We start from the raw sequence: 17,925 nt of genomic DNA, 5'->3' as shown, positions 1-17,925 counted from the left end.
TGCCCTGATACTGAGCATGCCCAGACCGCAACAGCGCCCTAGGAGTTCCGATGTGTGTGGGTTTGCAGGCTGTGGGTGTCTTAAAATGTGGGAGCCGGGAAGAAGAGACAGAAGTTTGTCTTTGGCTATTTGACCCGGAGGAGTGGTGAAAGCGAGGCAGGGCGGGGATAAGGAAGGAGTCCGCCGGAGAGTCCTCACCCTGAGCCAGAGGAAGCTGGCCCTCTGGGCCCCTGGAGGCTGTTAATACCATTGTGTGGGTTCGGGGTGGAAGCGCGGTAGGAATAATCGGAGCCTTGCTAGACGCCTGGAGACTTTTCTTGAATCCAGGGTGCGGTGCTTGGGAGATGCCGGAATGCCGGCAAGGGAAGCTCCTTCCCATAGGTGGGGCCGGGAAGCGACTCCACCCTGCAGCGGGGGCTGCCGGGCAGAGAGCGCACTGGGAGTTTCCACTGCGGCGCCCAGTAAGTTTGCAGACTTAGGTCAAGTGCGACGATGTTGGGGATGCTCTTTCTGCCAGTCCCCCACCCCCATCCCTCCACCCCGCTGCCAGCGCCGTGACGACTGAAGCGTGGGTGCTCCCCCTCCTTCCTCTCTCTCCCCTGAACGATTCTGCTCGGAAGTAAGAAGCTTTTCCCATGTGAGAGCAGTGCTGACCTGATTGCCTCTAAGCTCTAGGGCAATTTATAGCTTGGTAATACGGAGAAGCCAAACTGGGAGATTCAGCGACAGGGGGCAGGGACAGCCAGCGAGGCGAGGGGCGGAGGGAACCTGGCTCCGGTAAGACCGGGTCCTGTCTCTGCTCCACAGGTGCAAGGCTTCTGGAACGCAGAGAAGCGTCTCCCTCTCTCACCCACTGACCTTGTTTACTGGCCTTTGAGCCCCTGACTTGTTTTGCTTAGAAATGTGTGCAATTTGTGTAAACTTTTGTCAATGGCTCCAATTGAGAACTCTCCTAATTGGGTGCTTTATTTTACTGAGAAGATTAGCAAGGCATCTCAGTTAAGGAAATAAATAGCTATTTTAATTCCCCAAACCCATCCACTTTGAACTGGAGTTTCATTAACACTGGTTTGCAAAGGTAACTGTATCAAGAATTCAATTAACAGTAACACATTTCTTCAAGTTTTTAATTAAATCTCTGCAATTTATGTAATGTTTAGGATCCTTGTCCTAAGTTTAGGGGAAAAGAAGACAACTTGATACAAATTAATCATTTTAATAACAAATACTTGTGTATTCCCCCAAATTGTAACTATACGTAAATATTTACCTCATGTTTTTTAAAAAAATTCCTCAAATCTTAACAGTAATTTCATAGCTAGAGAAAGATAATAGATGTTAGTTTAAAATCAACTCAAGTATTTGATGAAGCAGAAAAAGAATGAGGAGGAGGAGGGTGGAAGAGAAGGAGAAAAAGAAGAATCAATTACCAGTCTAACACTGCTTTCCAATAAATGTCCTCATACAAAATAATCATATTACCTACCTAATAAAGATCTTTATTTTAAAAAATACTCTTGGCACACTCTCTAGATTCCAATAATTAAAAGTTGCATGTTTTTAAAAGTCATGTCCAATAGCTTCATGTGGAAATAAGTAAATTTATTTTAGAAGCAATTAGTAAGTAGAACATGATTCCATATTAGTTATCTGTTGCAGACTCTGATTCTATCATTAATATATTAGCCAATTTCTCTTCCTGTCTACTTCACATCCTATCCAATAATCAACCCTCTCTCAGTGGTCAGAATCCTAGACAACATGAATGGTGTTACATGTTTGCATCCCAAAGTTCCTTACAGAAGGAAGGGACTAACCTTCCTGGTTAGCTGGCTAACATAAAACATGGATATTACAGGTACACTATGATTCACTTCAGAATAAATAGCATTTCTGATCATGAATATTAGGAAGACTCCACTTCCATACTGGATATTAATACACTGTAATTTTTACAGAAACAGAACTAAGATTTTTATCCTTTCCCTTATTCTTATGTCTTCCCAGGCTCTGGGAAGGAGCTAAAGACCTCCACCTGGGTTCACATACCATGCTATTCTGTTGCACAGGGTATATATCATCTTTGACTTTATAGCAGGCTCACCTCCATTTAAAGAAAGATCAGGTCAATTGTCTTTTGTCTCTAACCAGTTTCTCAGGTACTTTTAAAATCTAGAATGCCTATGTCTTATGCTACTAAGATTGAACTCATTCCCTGGTCATACAGTATTTAAATATATACATATGTATATTTGCTATTTTAAAACTGTGTTTATTTTGTTCAATGTTCTCCTTCATCTTTCTTTGCTTAAAAAACATCCTTGATCATTTTTCTGCTTCACATTTTTGCTCTGAGATCTTGTCATCATTTTCTTTACTCCTTTTTCAATGGACTCATCTATTTACTACTTTAATGTTCCCTTTGCCATCTATTTTAGGCTATGGGATCAGAATAGAAATTAAATTGGATTGGGGCACTGAGGAGCAAAGTGTGTCTTATGGCAAGAGTGGGAATTAGGGACTTTAGAAACTAGAAATTCATTAAGTGCAAACATGGCTGTCTGCTGTAGACCATAGAAAGAATAAATGAAAAAGGTACCAAGAAAATTTTGTGTTGTTACGAAAGCTTGTATATGCTCGTACCAATTACACTGAAGAGTTCCATTTAATCAACACTCTCATGTACTATTAAAGTTTATATCTTTAATAACCACACAAATTAATGACACCTAAAGTATCATTTCTAAGAGTTGTGAAAAATGAAAAAATAACCAACTTTTCCATATTTTGTCTGTATAGATTCATTTTGTTTATATAAATTCATATTTTATTGTTCTTTTAATTTTATATCTATATATTTTCTGCCATTGCCTTTTTTTAAGATACAGTCTTTTTCCTCCCTCTTTCCAGGTAAGAGGATTCATTGTTTGTTTTCTGGGACAAAAATCTGGATAGAATTTCACCTTTAACACTGTGTAAGTGATCATCAAAAATACCCCTCCAAGCCTCAGTTTTCTTATCTGTAACACAACGGACACATACATATCTTTAGAACTTGTTGTGAGGATAAAGTAATGCAATGTACACAGAGTGCTAGTTTCAGCCACATAGCAAGGACTTAATGACATTAACCACTATTATTAGTATATTATTATCATTTCTTTTACTATCATTTTTACTTCTCAGATTTCTAGGAGATGGAACTTCCTATCTCCTAGAGATTGGGAGATCAAGTCCATTTAAGACAACAGTGAGATGGACACTCTTTACATATGAGCATTGAAGTTAGAAGAAAATTAATACATGTGGTAAAAACTTGCTTATACATGAAATGTGAATAGCCTTCTATCTTGCATGTGTTGATCTTAGACTATAAGTTCCTAGGAAATGAACAATTTTTAGAGAATGTGTTCTAATGTATTTTGTTGTTAACACTTAACTTGTATTACTCTTCAAAACTGGCTTACTTGGTGGCTCAGATGGTAAAGAATTTGCCTGCAGTGCAGGAGACCTGGGTTCGATCCCTGGGTTGGGAAGATCCCCTGGAGAATGGAATGGAACTCCAGTGTTCTCGCCTAGAGAATTCCATAGACAGAGGAGCCTGGTGGGTTATATAGTCCATGGGGTCACAAAGAGTGAGCACAACTGAGCAACTACACTTTCACTTTTTTCACTTTTTAAAATTAAGAAAAATCTATTTTTGTGCAAAAAATATGATCACTGATGTTTTTGGTTTTTAGGAAGCAAGTGGAACCATCCACATGGTTTCAAAACACTTAAAGACAGTGGAGTTATTCATTTTGGTTTCCTTTTTCTCAAGATGTTCTGGCCTGACAGTATTGCTAATGATGTTATAGGCAATAGGTAAGGAAAAAATATCAGAGCTGTATTGGAATTAGACAAAAAGAAATTAACCACAATGGATTTTTTTTTAAACTGGGCACCCACAGTTTTAAACAAAGAGAACCTAGAATTAAAAGAGGAAAAAAAGAAAATGAATACAGATGGGAATCAAGTCAAATCTTAGTCTCTAGGGTAGAGAGTAAGAGCCCTATAATTGAACTACAATATGTTACAATTTTCACAGAAAAGAAAATAAAGAGCTAGCAGTATTCAATATGGCTTTACAAAAGCCTTTTCTTAAAGTTATGGCTAAGAAAATATTGAAAATGAAAAGAAGGACAGTGACTCAAAAAGTAATATACTGTGTCAGGCACTTGAGGTTAGTAAGAAAAGTAATATTTAAGCGAGTCTATCTCAAGGGCAAAATAAAAGTAGTTTGAGCTAATGTTAGCCAAAGGTTTTAGAAAGAAAACCAGCAGCATGTTTTTCAAATACCCTATCATAGAAGAAATATACTCTATCAAAAAACAAATTTGCTAATAAAGAAAGCAACATTAAATTTGACATTAGTCCCTTTAAAATCAAGTGGAGGATTCTATTTAACTGAAAACATAAGAGTATCATAGTTCAACTACTGTCTTTAATTTTCGTAAAAAAAAAAAAAGTGTCCAGAGATTAATTACTTATTAAAATCTACAGAGAGAGTTAAGGTAGGGTAAAGCTGTGCAGGAAGAGTAATATTCTTTGTTTTCAACAAACTAAAATGTTTTAATAATGTTTAGGAAAGAAATAGGACATCCACCCAGGACTTCAAAATTTGATTCTGGAATGGTGCCTTGTGTTCTGAGAGTGGGCAGGAGAACACAAATACATCTGATTTATTCTAAGACACTCCTAGAAGGGTTTTGGTAGAACAGATTATATGAGTTTGCTTCAATAATTTATAGGCAACCTGGTCCATTTGTCTCTAAGTTGTCTCTAATTCACCTAATATTAAATTAAGCGTCAGAAACTACTAGGCTCTTGAAGGAAAAAGTTCATTTATTGCATATTGAACAAAAGTGCTAGTTGCTCAGTCATGTCTGACCCTTTGTGACCCCATGGACTGCAGCCTGCCAGGCTCCTCTGTCCATGGGATTCTCCAGGCAGGAATACTGGAGTGGGTAGCCATTCCCTTCTTCAGGGGATCTTCTGGACCCGTGGATCAAACCCAGGTCTCCCATATTGCAGGCGGATTCTTTACTGTCTGAGCAACCAGAGAAGCCCATTACTGGATATTGAACAAAAAGGAAAGACAAAAAGAACACAAGGTTCTCTACCTCCAGCCCCAGAATAAAAGTCTCTCATGGGTTGGGAAGATCCCCTAGAGAAGGGAAAGGCTACCCACTCCAGTATTCTGACATGGAGAATTCCATGAACTGTATAGTCTGTGGGGTCGCAAAGGGCTGGACACCACTGAGTGACTCTCACTTTCGTTTTCACTATGGAGTTGGGCATGCTTCCCTTTTGGATACTGACGATTTTTGACAGAGGTGGCAAGGTGATTGACTTCCTGGTCTGTGAGTATGCTTCCACTCCAAGGTAGCTGGAACGTTCTATGGATGCCATGATGATGACATCTCCTGGACCACAGTTATCTAGTATGTGTGTTCCCATGTTTTCTATCTTAAGAAAAAATAGAGGAATAGACTTGGCTATCAGAAAGTCGGGCTTCCCTGGTGGTTCAGACAGTAAAGAATATGCCTGCAATATGCCCAAGGAGACTTGGGCTTGATCCCTAGGTCAAGTGGGCTTGAACCCACTCCAGTATTCTCCCCGGGAGAATCCCCATGGACAGAGGAGTCTGGCGGGTTACAGTCCACGGGGTCACAAAGAGTCCGACACGACTGAGCGACTAAGCACAGCACATCAGGAAGTCAATGGGATATAACTATCAAAAAGATATTTGAGAAAACTGAAACATAAATGCTCATTTGTCCAACATCACCCAGTGTATCTCAATCCCCAGGACATGACAATATTAAGAGAAATTTAATATGTATTCAAAATAACTATTTCAAGGACTCCAATCCTTCTTTAATAGGCTCCAAAAATAGAGTAAATGGGAAGATTTATGGATTAAGGAATAGCTCAGATAACATTGATAAAGCTGTCTTATCATCACCAAGAGAAATGCATGAAACCAGAACAGGAATATTTTGCCAGCCACTCTCCTTAATGAATAAGGTTACTGAATTTTAGCTGTTGGCTTTAGGACTCTTAGAAATGTTCATTATAAAATAGTATGCATAGTTGAAAGTTTATTAATATACACCATTATATTCACCATCCAGCTTCAGAAATTAAGAACTGAAAATTACCTTTGCCACCATTCATTTGCTCTTCCTCATCTGATACTCTTTCCTACCTGCACCACCAAAGTAACCACTATCCTATATTTTGTATTTACCATTATCTTGATACTCTATAGTTTTACCACACATATATATGTTAAAATTGTCATTTTTAGCTTTTACTGTTTTTGAATTTTTTACAAATACAATTGTTTAATAATATATATTCCTTCAACACACTTAGCCTGAGTTCATTGAGATTTGTCCATGTAGCTGAAGTTTATTCACTATAACTCATATATTGTACTCAGTTATATGAATGTCATTGTTTTTTTACCCATTCTTTGGTCTATAGATATTTGCATTGTATGCTATTACATACAGTACTTCTATGACCAGTTTCAGCCATGTCTTTTGTTCTGCATGTGTGTGAGTTTCTCTTGGGTATACACCTAGAACAGGGGTCCCCAGCCCCAGGGCTGTGGGCTGATAGTGGTCTGTGGCCTGGTAGGAACCAGGATGCACAGCAGGAGGGGAGTGGCAGACCAAACCAAGACCATCTCCCTGACTCCAGTCCACGGAAGAATTGTCTACCATGAAACCAGTCCCAGGGGCCACAAAGGTTGAGGACTGCTACTCTAGAGAATTCACAAAACCTATAAAATTGATTACACACTCAAAATTTAGTGATAATAGCCCCATGCTGAGTATTCTTAACCATCACTTTAAATACGGTTTCTAAAGGAGAAAGATATCAGTGCTATATCTCAGAATGTTAAAAAGATATTTTCAATTACTAGAGCTAATCAATGAATATAGTAAAGTTGCAGGATATAAAATTAACACACAGAAATCCCTTGCATTCCTATATACTAACAATGAAAAAACAGAAAGAGAAATTAAGAAAACAATACCATTCACCATTGCAACAAAAAGAATAAAATACTTAGGAGTATATCTACCTAAAGAAACAAAAGACCTATACATAGAAAACTATAAAACACTGATGAAAGAAATCAAAGAGGACACAAACAGATGGAGAAACATACCATGTTCATGGATTGGAAGAATCAATATTGTCAAAATGGCTATTCTACCCAAAGCAATCTATAGATTCAATGCAATCCCTATCAAGCTACCAACGGTATTTTTCACAGAACTAGAACAAATAATTTCACAATTTGTATGGAAATACAAAAAAACCTCAAATAGCCAAAGTAATCTTGAGAAAGAAGAATGGAACTGGAGGAATCAACCTGCCTGACTTCAGACTCTACTACAAAGCCACAGTCATCAAGACAGTATGGTACTGGCACAAAGACAGAAATATAGATCAATGGAACAGAATAGAAAGCCCAGAGATAAATCCACGAACCTATGGACAACTTACCTTTGACAAAGGAGGCAAGGATATACAATGGAAAAAAGACAACCTCTTTAACAAGTGGTGCTGGGAAAACTGGTCAACCACTTGTAAAAGAATGAAACTAGAACACTTTCTAACACCATACACAAAAATAAACTCAAAATGGATTAAAGATCTAAATGTAAGGCCAGAAACTATAAATCTCCTAGAGGAGAACATAGGCCAGACACTCTCCGACATAAATCATAGCAAGATCCTCTATGACCCACCTCCCAGAATATTGGAAATAAAAGCAAAACTAAACAAATGGGATCTAATGAAACTTAAAAGCTTTTTCACAACAAAGGAAACTATAAGTAAGGTGAAAAGACAGCCCTCAGAGTGGGAGAAAATAATAGCAAATGAAGAAACAGACAAAGGATTAATCTCAAAAATATACAAGCAACTCCTGAAGCTCAATTCCAGAAAAATAAATGAGCCAATCAAAAAATGGGCCAAAGAACTAAACAGACATTTCTCCAAAGAAGACATACAGATGGCTAACAAACACATGAAAAGATGCTCAACATCAGTCATTATTAGAGAAATGCAAATCAAAACCACAATGAGGTACCATTACACGCCAGTCAGGATGGCTGCTATCCAAAAGTCTGCAAGCAATAAATGCTGGAGAGGGTGTGGAGAAAAGGGAACCCTCTTACACTGTTGGTGGGAATGCAAACTAGTACTGCCACTATGGAAAACAGTGTGGAGATTCCTTAAAAACTGGAAATAGAATTGCCATATGACCCAGCAATACCACTTCTGGGCATACACACTGAGGAAACCAGACCTTAAAGAGACACGTGGACCCCAATGTTCATCGCAGCACTGTTTATAATAGCCAGGACATGGAAGCAACCTAGATGCCCATCAGCAGATGAATGTATAAGGAAGCTGTGGTATATATACACCATGGAATATTACTCAGCCATTAAAAAGAATTCATTTGAATCAGTTCTAATGAGATGGATGAAACTGGAGACCATTATACAGAGTGAAGTAAGCCAGAAAGATAAAGAACATTACAGCATACTAAGACGTCTATATGGACTTTAGAAAGATGGTAACGATAACCTTATATGCAAAACAGAAAAGAGACACAGAAGTACAGAACATACTTTTGAACTCTGTGGGAGAAGGTGAGGGTGGGATGTTTCGAAAGAACAGCATGTATATTATCTATGGTGAAACAGATCACCAGCCCAGGTGGGATGCATGAGACAAGTGCTCAGGCCTGGTGCACTGGGAGGACCCAGAGGAATCGGGTGGAGAGGGAGGTGGGAGGGGGGATCGGGATGGGGAATATGTGTAACTCTATGGCTGATTCATGTCGATGCATGACAAAACCCACTGAAATGTTGTGAAGCAATTAGCCTCCAACTAATAAAAAAAAAAAAAAAAAGAAAAGACCAATATACATGTTCTAATAAGCAAAAAAAAAAAATAAGATATTTTCAAAATTAGCATATTTTATAATGGCAGTATGTTGGGTTTTATAGAGTATTTTTGCTCATATCCTCTTAATGTCATAGTCCTCTGATGTCATCCTCATTGTTCCCACTTAACAGAGGATGAAAGACATTGTTTAAGAGTCTTGAAATTAACGGTAATAGGGAGTGTAATCTGGTTCTACCGATGCAGTGTCGTGTTTTACCTATTCTCCCTCTTTACTTTCTGCTTTGGTAGCAGTGGAAGACATCCTGATGCCAGGCAAATCTAGAACGGAGTATCTAGGGTTAGGTTCAGGGTATGGCAGTAAGCATGAACAAAACTTGGAGCAACCAGGTGAAAATAGCCACTTTGATTCAATTATCAAAAAAGTTTTTTCCAAGAGATGAAAGAACTGAGGTGGCATTAGGTTAAAGAATAAGAATTAAACATTAGGGGTATTAAGATGAGCAGATGGAAAGCAGATTCTGTACATGTCAAATAGGTCAGAGGACTTAGAAATTGACTAGAGAAAGACAGTGGGCTGCTTTGAGAATAGGTAGCAAAGAACCAGTAAATAATGATAATTTAACCAAGCTTGAATTGACCTAAACTTTGGGAAATTACTTTATCCTGTCTATTCCTTAAGTAGTAAGTTAGATATTTTTTCATAAGAGAGGGGCTGTAGTAAAAAATTGAAGTGTGTATAATTGATGTATCTATGATTTGACTTTAAATAATGTGTCTGCAAGATGCAGCTTTCTTAGGTTTTTTTCTTTTTTATCAAAATGAGGTTGAGTGTTTTGGCATTGTTGTTCAGTCGCTTAGTCAGTCTGACTCTTTGTGACCCCATGGACTGCAGCACATCTGGCTTCCCTGTCCTTCACCATCTCCTGGAGCTTGCTAAAACTCATGTCCACTGAGTTGGTGATGCCATCCAACCATCTCATCCTCTGCCATCCCTTTTTCCTCCTGCCCTCAATCTTACCCAGCATCAGGGTCTTTTCCAATGAGTCGGCTCTTTGCAGCAGGTGGCCAAATTATTGGAGTTTCAGCTTCAACATCAGTCCTTCCAATGAACACCCAAGACTGATCTACTTTAGGATGGACTGGCTGGATCTCCTTGCAGTCCAAGGGACTCTCAAGAGTCTTCTCCAACACCACAGCTCAAAAGCATCAATTTTTCAACGCTCAGCTTTCTTCACAGTCCAACTCTCACATCCATACATAAGGGACTGGAATACAAAAGTAGGAAGTCAAGAGATACCTAGAGTAACAGGCAAGAGGGCCTTGGAGTACAAAATGAAGCAGGTCAAAGGCTAACAGAGTTTTGCCAAGAGAACGCACTAGTCATACACAGTAAACATCCTCTTCCAATAACGCAAGAGATGACTCTACATGTGGACATCACCAGATGGTCAATACTGAAATCAGATTGATTATATTCTCTGCAGCCAAAGATGGAGAAGTTCTACACAGTCAGCAAAAACAAGACCAGGAGCTGACTGTGGCTCAGATAGATCATGAACTCCTTATTGCCAAATTCAGACTTAAATTGAACAAAGTAGGGAAAACCACGAGACCATTCAGGTATGACCTAAATCAAATCTCCTAAAGTTATACAGTGAAAGTGACAGATTCAAGGGATTAGATCTGATAGACAGAGTTCCTGAAGAACTATGGATGGAGGTTTGTGACATTGTACAGGAGGTGTTGATCAAGACTATCCCCAAGAAAAAGAAATGCAAAAAGGCAAAATGGCTGTCTAAGGAGGCCTTAAAAATAGCTGAGAAAAGAAGAGAAGCAAAAGGGAAAGGAGAGAAGGAAAGATATACCCATTTGAATGCAGAGTTCCAAAGAAAAGCAAGGAGAGATAAGAAAGACTTCCTCAGTGATCAATGCAAAGAAATAGAGGAAAACAATAGAGGAAAACAAAGGCTAGAGATCTCTTCAAGAAAATTAGAGATACCAAGAGAACATTTCATGCAAAGATTGGCACAATAAAAGACAGAAATGGTATGGATCTAGCAGAAATAGAAGATATTAAGAAGAGGTGGAAAAAATACACTGAACTATACCCCCCAAAAATATATATCTATATATCTATATCTATATATCTTAATGACCAAGATAACCACGATGGTGTAATTACTTACCTAGAGCCAGACATCCGGGAATGCAAAGTCAAATGGGCCTTAGGAAGCATCACTATGAACAAAGAGTGGAGGTGACAGAATTCCAGTTGAGCTATTTCAAGTCCTAAAAGATAATGCTGTGAAAGTGCTGCACTCAATATGCCAGCAAATTTGGAAAATTCAGCTGTGGTCAAAGGACTGGAAAATGTCAGCTTTCATTACAATCCCAAAGAAAGGCAATGCCAAAGAATGTTCAAACTACCACACAATTGCACTCATCTCATCTCTCATGCTAGCAAAGTAATGCTCAAAGTTCTCCAAGCCAGGTTTCAACAGTATGTTTTTTTTTTTTTTTTTTTTTCTTTATAGGAGCCTAGTGAACTTCCAGATATTCAAGTTGGATTTAGAAAAGGCAGAGGAACCAGAGATCAAATTGCCAACATCTGTTGGATCATCAAAAATGCAAGAGAGTTCCAGAAAAACACCTAATTCTGCTTTATTGACTATGCCAAAGCCTTTGACAGTGTGGACCACAACAAACTGTTGAAAATTCTTCAAGAGATGGGAATACCAGACCACCTGACCCGCCTCTTGAGAAATCTATATGCAGGTCAAGAAGCAACAGTTAGAACTGGACATGGAACAGTGGACTGATTCCAAATTGGAGAAAGGAGTACATCAAGGTTGTATATTGTCACCCTGCTTATTTCTATGAAGAGTACATCATGGGAAATGCTGTGTTGGATGAAGCACGAGCTAGAATCAAGATCTAGTCCATTTGATGATGATGTACTCATCTGCATCCAACTATTCATAACCCCTTGGACTATAGCCCACTAGGCTCCTCAGCCATCTGATTTTCCAGTCACCAATGCTTGCTTAGGGTGCTATTTCCTACTCCAGGGGATCTCCTGTCCCAGAGATCAAACCCATGTCCTTGCATCTCCTGCACTGGCAGGTGGATTCTTGACCACTAGCGCCACCCAGGAATCCCATTTCATGATGATAACATTCAGCAGTCTAGAAATAGAAGGATCTTACTCAACAAGATAAAGGGCACTTATGAATAACCCACATCTAGCATAACTGTCAATGGTGAAATACTGAAAGCTTTTCCCTTAATGAGAAAAAAGAAAATGATTTCATTTTTACACTTCTATTGAACACTGTACTGAAAGTTATAGCTAGAGTAATTAGGCCAGGAAAATACTAAAAGGCATCCACATGGTAATAGAATAAATAACTAAATATATTCTCAGATAACCGGATCTTTTGTATGTAAAATCTTAAAGAATGCACAATATAACTGATAAAGGAATAAGCAAATTCAGGAAAGTTAGAGGATATAATATCCACACAAAAATATTGTTTGTATATCTATACATTATCAGTGAACAATAACAAAATTTAGCAAACAATTCCATTTATAATAGCATCAAAAAGAATAAAATACTTAGTAATAATTTTAATGAAGAAAACTTGCACTTCGAAAACAATGAAACTTGCTTTAAAATAGAAAAAGCTTAAATAAATGTAAAGATTTCTCATGTTCATGAATTGTAAGATTTAATTTTGTTAAGATGGTAGCACACCTCAAAGTGACATATAGAATCAATGAAATCTCTATGAAAATCCAATGACCATATATTGCAGAAAGGGAAACCTGATTATAAAGTTACCATGGGACTGCCAGGGACTCTGAAAAGTCAAGGCAATCATACTTCCTGACTGCAAAACTAACTACAAAGCCATAGTAATCAAAATAATGGCATTGGAAGAGGAGATCAAGATGGTGGAGTAGCAGGATATGGAGCTCACCTTCTTCCCACAGATGTATCAAAAATACATCCACATATGAAACGCCTCTCACCAAACATCTACTGAGTGCCGGCACAAGACCTCAGACTTCCAAAAAGGCAAGACAATCTCTGAGTAACTGAGTAGGTCAAAAGAAAAAGGAAGGGGAACAATGAGAGGAATCAGGACGGGACCTGTGGCTCTGGGAGGGAGCTGTGAAGGAGGAAAGGTTTCCATATGCTGGGAAGCCCCCTCACTGGCGGGGTCAGAGAGGGGGCTTTGGAAAAGGGGAGAGCTGGAAGAAGAGTGCCGCAGCAGAGGGCAGCGTGGAGAGAGACTCGCACGGAGGCCCTGTGCCTGTGATGCTTGTCCAGAGGGGTGGTGGGGGCTGTGGCTAGGCTTGGTTTCGGAGGCCAGACCCAGGGAGAGGCCTGGGGTTGGCTGCGTGAAGATAGCCCACGGGTGCTAGGTGTAGTGTACCACAAATGTGGGAGTCTGGGAAGAAGCCTGGGCCTATCAGAGAGGCAAGGGACCATTGTTCGGGACGGTAGGAGGAGAGGGGTGGACTTGCCATAGGAGCTTCTTTCTCTGTGTGCTCATGGGCTGCAGGACACTGCCTACAGTGTCATGATCTGTGACTATCATCTTGGATCCCAGAGGCCAGTGTAGACTGTTGTTGCTGCTTCCACTAAGGGCCCTATGAGCAAGTGCAGGTCCAGGGCCAACTTCCCTGGAGAGTGCATGTGCATCCCAGTCTGCTACAATTTCCTCTTCCACTAGAGATAGCAGGACACAAAACTAATGCACAGAAGTCTCTTGCATTCCTATAGACTAACAATGAAAGATCAGAAAGAGAAATTAGGGACCAATTCCATTTACCACTGCAGTTTCATTTATTCCTAGATAGTTTATTCCTAGGAATAAACCTACCTAAGGAGGTAAAACACTTGTACTTCTTGCAGGGAAGAGCCAATTCTGACTCAATAATGGATCTGTTTCATTCACTTTAACTTTGGTTTCTCATTGCTTTTGCTATTGTAATTATACATAATGACCTGCCTCAGGGAATGCTGGCTCTTTACTTGAAGGGGTAACACATCCCATTCCTGAGGTTGGCCATTCCAGAAGATGTTTGCAAAATAATGGTCTTTACCCCTTCAACTCCTCCCCCTCTCTGTTTTATGAAAGAATCTGGCATCCAGACCCCTATGATATGTTTGTTTTGAGACATTAGTCTGCCATCTTCTCAGCCAGCCAGCTCTCTGAGTAACATTGTATTCCTTGCCTCAACATATCACCTCTCAGTTAAGTTGTCTGCCATGCAGTGAGCTGACTGAGCTTGCACTTACTAACAGGTTTAGAAAACTATAAGATACTGATGAAAGAAATTTTTTAAAAAATGACACAAACAGATAGAAAGATATACCATGTTCTTGGATAGAAAAAAATCACTATTGTAAAAATGACTATACTACCCAAAGCAATCTACAGATTCAATACAATCCCTATCAAATTACCAATGGTATCTTTTACAGAATTAGAACAAGAAGTTTTACAGTTTGTATGGAAACACAAAAGACACTGAATAGCCAAAGCAATCTTGAGAAAGAAAAATGGAGCTGGAGGAATCAGCTCCCTGACTTAGGAATATACTACAAAGCTACAGTAATCAAGACAATATGGTAGTGAAACAAAAGCAAAGATATAAGTCAATGGAACAAGATAGCAAGCCAAGAGATAAACCCACATGCCTATGGGCACCTTATCTTTGATAAAGGAGACAACAATATACAATGGAGAAAAGACAGTCTCTTCAATAAGTGGTGCTGGGAAAACTGGACAGGTACATGTAAAAGAACGAAATTAGAACTCTCCCTAACACTATACACAAAAATAAACTCAAAATGGATTAAATAGCTAAATGTAAGGCTGTTTTACTCCTAAATGTAAGAATTCTATAAAACTCTTAGAGGAAAGCATAGGCAGAACACTCTGTGGCATAAATCACAGTGAGATATTTTGACCCATCTCCTATAGTAATGAAAATAAAAACAAACAAGCTAAAAAAAAAACAACAAATGGGACCTAATTTAATTTAAAAGCACAGCAAAGGAAGCCATAAATAAGACAAAAAGACACCCTCAGAATGGGATAAAATATTTGCAAATGAATAACTAACAAGGGGTTAATCTCCAAAACATACAAATAGCTCATGTTCAATATAGTGATAGTGAAGTCGCTCAGTCACGTCCAACTCTTTACGATTCCATGGACTGTAGCCCACCAGGCTCCTCTGTCCATGGAATTTTCCAGGCAAGAATACTGGACAGGGTTTCTTTCCATTTCCATTTCCATTTCTGGATCGATCCCGACCCAGGGATCGAACTCGGGTCTCCTGCATTGCAGGTAGACGTTTTACCCTCTGAGCCACCAGGGAAGCTCAAAAACACAAAAAACAAACAAATAACCTAATCAAAAAATGGACAGAAGGCCTAAATAGACATTTCTCCAAAGAAGACATAGATGGCCAACAAACACATGAAATGATGCTCATCATAACTAATTATCAAAGAAATGCAAATCAAAACTACAATGAACTTTGTAGTTTTGTAGCTTCACACCAGTCAGAATGGCCATCATCAAAAAATCTGCAAACAAATGCTAGAGAGGGTGTGGAGAAAAGAGAATCCACTTACACTGTTGATGGTAATATAAATTGGTCTAGCCACTATGGAGAACACTATAGGGATTCCTTGAAAAACTAAAAAAAATAGAACTACCATATGACCCAGCAATACCAGTCCTGGGCATTTTCCCAGAGAAAAATATAGTTCAAAAAGATACATGTACCCCAATGTTCACTGCAGCAATATTTACAATAGCCATTTAGGTTACAAAAGCAACGTAAATGTCCATCAGAAGAGGGATAGGATAAACAGGATGTGGCATGTGTGTGTGCTCAGTCACTCAAATTTTGTTCCTTTTAACAGCTGAGTAATATTCCATTGAATACATATGTTACTCAACTATAAGGAGGGGTGAAATTGTACCATTTGCAGAGATGTGGACAGGCCTAGAAACTGTCATATAGAGTGAAGTAAGTCAGAAAAAGAAAAACAAATATCAAATAATGTTGCTTCTATGTGCAATCTAGAAAAATGATACAGATGAACTTATTTGCAAAGCAGAAACAGAGAACAAACATGGACACCAAGTGGGAGGAGGGCGGGCTGAATTAGGAGACTGAGGCTGACACATATACACAGCTATAATATATATATACATATACATATATATATATATATATATATATATATATATAATAGATAACTAATGAGAACCTACTGTGTAGCACAGAGAACTTTACTTAAGGTCCTCTGGTGGCCTAAATGAGAAGGAAATTCAAAAAAGAGGAGAGATATTTATATATATGGCTGTTTCACTCTGCTTACAGCAGAAGCTAGCATAACAGTGTGAAGCAAGTATACTCCAATAAAAATTAACTTTAAAAAATGGCACTGGCATAAGGGTAACTTGTAAACCAATGAGACAGACTTGAGAGAACTATCTATGGCCAACTAAATTTTAACAAGGGTGCCAAGAACATTCAATAAGGAAAGGGAGAGTATTTTCAATAGTGGTTCTGGGACTACTGTATATCCATTTGCAGAAGAATGAAGTTGTATGTTTACCTCATGTCATATATAAAAATAAACTCAAAACACTTCATAGTCCTAAAACTAACAGCTAAAACTCTTAGAGGAAAACAGGTAAATCTTCATGATCTTGGACTTGGCAATGATTTCTTAGATATACATAAAGAGCATAAGCAACAAAAGATAACAGATAAATCAGATTTCATCAAAATTTATTTTGTTCATTAAAAGACACTATCAAGAGATTTCAGACAACCAGAAATTGGTAGAAAACATTTTCAAGTCATATATCTTATCAGGGTCTTTAGTATCCAAAATATATAAATAATATTTACAACTTACCAACAAAAAGACAAGCAACCCAATTAAAAATGGGCAAAAAATTAAATGCATATTTTTCCAAAGGAGATATACAAATTGTTGAAAAACTTACCAAAAGAGCTAAATATCATCAGTCATTTAGGAACTTAGGATCACAATGATACAACAACTCATATCCATTAGAAGAGGAAAAAGGTGAAAATATACGTTGGCAAGAGTGTAGAGAAATTTTAACCTTCATACACTGCTCGTGCATGTGTGCTGAGTCAGCTCAGTCGTGTCTGACTCTCTGCGCCCCTATGGACTGCAGTCCACAAGGCTCCTCTGTCCATGGGATTCTCCAGGCAAGAATACCAGAGTGGGTTTCCATTTCCGCCTCCAGGGGATGTTCACCCAGGGATGGAGCCCGTGTTTCTTTTCTCTCTGCATTGGCAGGTGGGTTCTCTACCACTAAGCGCCACCTGGGAAGCCGGTACATGGCTGGTGGGAATATCACACAGTGCAGCTGCTCTGAATCCAGTCTGTCAGAGTTGCCACATGACCCGGTAACTCTACACCTAGATAAAGACCCAAAAGAATGGAACACAGATATTCAAATAAATGCCTGCACAAAATATTCACAGCAGCAGTATTCACAACAGCAAAAACACAACTCACATTTCCATCAACAGGTGAATGGACATTGTGGTGTGTGTATAAAATGGAATATTGTTCATCCATGAAAACTATTGAAGTACTGATACATGCTACAACACGAATAAAACTTGAAGACATTATGCTAAATGAGAGGAATCAGACGGAAAAGACCACGTATTTTATGATTCCATTTACATGAGATATCCAGAAAAGTTAAATCCATACAGACACAAAGGACATTAGTCACTCCCAGAGTCTGAGGCGAGGGGTGAGTAAAGAGTTACGGCTTAATAAGTATAGGGTTTCCTTTTGTTTATTTGAGTTTTAATTAATTTTTTTGTTATTGAAGTATAGCTGAATTACAGTGA

At 38.7% G+C, this 17,925-nt stretch overlaps 1 long non-coding RNA gene across 1 annotated transcript; it reads left to right on the top strand.

Moving 5' to 3' along the window:
• Positions 1 to 368: 368 nt before the first annotated feature.
• LOC136166217 (uncharacterized) lies at positions 369 to 17,783 on the top strand. Its single transcript, XR_010662863.1, has 3 exons — positions 369 to 461; positions 2,911 to 2,975; positions 17,593 to 17,783. It is a non-coding gene; the product is annotated as an uncharacterized lncRNA (long non-coding RNA).
• Positions 17,784 to 17,925: the final 142 nt, after the last annotated feature.

The sequence above is a fragment of the Muntiacus reevesi genome, chromosome 4, assembly GCF_963930625.1.
Source record: "Muntiacus reevesi chromosome 4, mMunRee1.1, whole genome shotgun sequence".
NCBI classification, from domain to species: Eukaryota; Metazoa; Chordata; class Mammalia; order Artiodactyla; family Cervidae; genus Muntiacus; species Muntiacus reevesi.
Note: the sequence above shows the minus strand (reverse complement) of the source record. Positions and strands in the feature narration are given on the sequence as shown.